This window comes from Benincasa hispida, chromosome 2, assembly GCF_009727055.1.
Source record: "Benincasa hispida cultivar B227 chromosome 2, ASM972705v1, whole genome shotgun sequence".
In the NCBI taxonomy this organism is placed as follows: domain Eukaryota; kingdom Viridiplantae; phylum Streptophyta; class Magnoliopsida; order Cucurbitales; family Cucurbitaceae; genus Benincasa; species Benincasa hispida.
In genome coordinates, this window is record NC_052350.1 from 19465850 (window position 1) to 19469375 (window position 3526).

Sequence of the window (3526 nt, forward strand, 5' to 3'; positions counted from 1 at the left end):
CTTGACTCCTTGGAGTTTGCCACTACCCTATTGTTTTCACAATAGAAGGTAATGAGCCTAGACATATCTGGAACAACTTCTAGGTCTGTCAAGAACTTCCTGAGCCAGACGACCTTCTTAGCAGCTTTGCAAGCCACTATGTACTTTGCCTCCATAGTGGAGCTGGTGATGCACCTCTGCTTAGTGCTTCGCCGCACTACAACTCCTCCATTAAGCGTAAAGACTGACCTTGTGTGGACTTGCGAAAGTCCTTATCAGTCTGAAAGTCAGAATCCGTGTATCCTGTAAGGATCAAATCCCTCAAACCATACACAAACATGTAGTCCTTCGTTCTCCGAAGATACTTGAGATGTTCTTCACTACGGTCCAATGACCCTGGCCTGGGTTAAACTGATACCTACTGACTATGCCCACAACATAGCAGATGTCTGGACAAGTACAGAGCATTGCGTACATCAAACTGCCAACGACAGATGCATATGGGACTCATCTCATCTCCTCAACCTCTTGAGGCGTCTTAGGACACATTTCCTTAGACAAAGCGACTCCATGCCGGAACGATAGTAAGCCCCTCTTGGAGTCTTGTATCGAGTACTCGAGCAACTCCTTTCAATGTACGATGCCTGAGACAGTGCTAACACTTTGTTCTTATGATCCCAAAAGATTTGTATACCTAGAAAAAACTAAGTCTCTCCCAAATATTTCATTTGGAATTGGGTCGCTAGTCAGTTCTTAACTGCAGTCAGTAGACCTACATCATTCCCAATGAGTAGGATATCGTCTACATACAACACTAAGAAGACTACTGAAGCATTGATGATCTTTTTGTATACACAAGGTTCATCAACGTTTTGGTCAAAGCCATACGACTTGATCGCAGTATCAAATCGTATGTTCCAAGATTGAGACGCATGTTTCAGTCCATAAATGGACCGATTTAGTTTTCAAACCTTTTGCTCTTGACCTTGGGATATGAATCTCTTGAGCTGCACCATATGAATGGTCTCCTCAAGATTGCTATTCAAAAAGGTCGTCTTGACGTCCATTTGCTAAATCCCATAATTATAATAAGCTGCAATAGACAGAAGGATTCAGATCGACTTTAACATGGCAACAGGCGAGAAAGTCACTTCATAGTCAACTCCCTCTACCTGGGTATAACCCTTTGCCACAAGTCGAGCCTTGAAGATCTGTACCTTCCCATCAGCACCGTTTGCGCTTGTAGATCCATTTACAACCTATAGGGTGAACCCAATAGGCTGATCTATAAGATCCCAGACTGAGTTGAAGTACATCGACTCCATCTCGAGATCCATGATCTTGACCCATTCATCCCGGTCAACATCCTCCATTTCCTTCTTATAAGACAACGGATCCTCAACGTCGCCATCTACTACCATAGCAAGTTTTCCGTGAAACTCAGATAGCGAACGGGTGGGTTCACAACCCTCCCACTATATCGAGGTTCCCTCAACTTTTGAGGTGGAACAGACCTACTGGATGAACTCCCATCAACAACTCTTGTTGATGTAGCAGACTCTTCAACAACTCTTGTTGAAGTTTCAGTAGTTTCATTGGAAAGCTCACGCAACACGACTTTGCTTCGTGGACTGTGCTCCCTTATATGATCCTCTTCTAGGAAAGTAGCATTTATTGAAACAAACACCCTATTTTCCGTCGGATCATAAAAATAACCCCTTCATGTACCTTTGGGGTAGCCTACAAAGAGGAATAACCTCGACCGTGGTTCCAACTTCTTGGGATCAGCCTCAAGCACATGTGCAGGGCAACCCTAAATGCGGAAGTGACGTAAACTAGCTTCACGCCTGTTCCACAACTCCAGAGGTGTTCTTACAACACTTTTGGAGGGAACATAGTTGAATATGTACACCGCAGTCTTCACTGCGAAACCCCAAAACGAGTTCGGTAAGGAAGCATAACTCATCATCGAACGAACCATGTCTAAAAAGATCCTATTTCTCCTCTTCTCTACACCATTCTGCTAAGGTGTATCTGATGCTGAGAGTTGGGAAATGATTCCATGTTCTATCAAATAGTCCTGGAATTCCGAGTCCAAAAACTCTCCACCCCGATCCGATCGAAGTGTTTTAATCCGTCTATCCAATGCATTTTCAACTCCAGCCTTGAACTCTTTAAACTTTTCAAAAGATTCAGACTTCCGTTGCATAAGATAAACATACCCGTACCTAGAGTAATCATCAATAAAGCTGATAAAATAATCATAGCCACCTCGGGCTCACACATTCATAGGACCATAAAGGTCAGAATGTACTAACTCAAGAGGCTCCTTGGTTCTAGAACCTTTTCCAGTAAAATTTCGTTTAGTCATCTTACCCTCAAGGCAAGATTCGCACACAGGTAAAGAATTTTCTTCTAACTCACTTAGAAGTTCATTCTTCACCAATTTTTCAATCCTATTGAGATTAATGTGCCCTAAACGTAGATGCCAAAGATGGACATTTTCTTTTGGAGAAATTTGTCAACGTTTTGATTGAGTTACGACAGTTCTGAACATTTCAGTATTTTGGAGGGAATTAATGACTAACGGCCTTAGCACATATAAATTCGATTCCAGATTTGCTGTGCAAATAAAAACACCATCTTTATGAATAAATGCTTTATTCAAATAAAAAGAAACTGTGTATTTACATTGCAATAAACACTTTACAGAAATAAGGTTCATTTTTAGTTCAGGAACAATATATACATCATTTAAAATAAGAAACCTATTATATAAAGTTAACTGGAGTCCTCCCACTGCCATAGTTGAGACGACATGCTCGGTGCCTATTCGCATCATCATCTCACCAGCCTCCAACTGTCGCCAAGATCTAATCCCTTGAAAAGAAGAACAAACATGATTAGTGGCGTATGAATCAATTATCTAGGCAGAATCATCATTCTCCACTAAACAAGTTTCAAGCACAAGTAAATCACATTTACCTTTATCCGCCTTGGCTGCTTTCTTCTTCTTCAAATACCGAGGACAGTTCCTATTCCAGTGTCCATCTTGGTTGCAATGGAAACACTTTCCCTTAGCAACTTGTGGATGCCTCCTTGGGGCGATAGGCGGTGGGTTAGTAGGTGCATTCCCTTTTCCCTTACCACATTTCTTCTTCTTCCTTTTTGTAGAGTTAGAAGCAGAAGGTGCAGACTTCGTTCCTGAGGTCGGACCTCTATGGAACGACTTGGAGGATGAAGCAACATTTGCCTCACCTTTTTGCCTCTCCTTATTTTTCAGTAAAGATTGGTACGTCTGCAACTCGTTGAAGAGAGTTGTAAGGTTATACTTTACTTATTTAAGAATTACATTACTAACAAAGTGCATGAAGCTCTCCAACAAAGAATGTAGGATTATACTAACCTGGCTGCCCTCATCGATGGTAGACCCATTCAACTCTGCCACATTGAAGTGGACCATCATGTTTAGCACATGTTCACGAACAGAGGTGTCTTCTTGCATTTTGGAGTTGAATATGTATTTAAAAGCCTCATGCATAAGTTG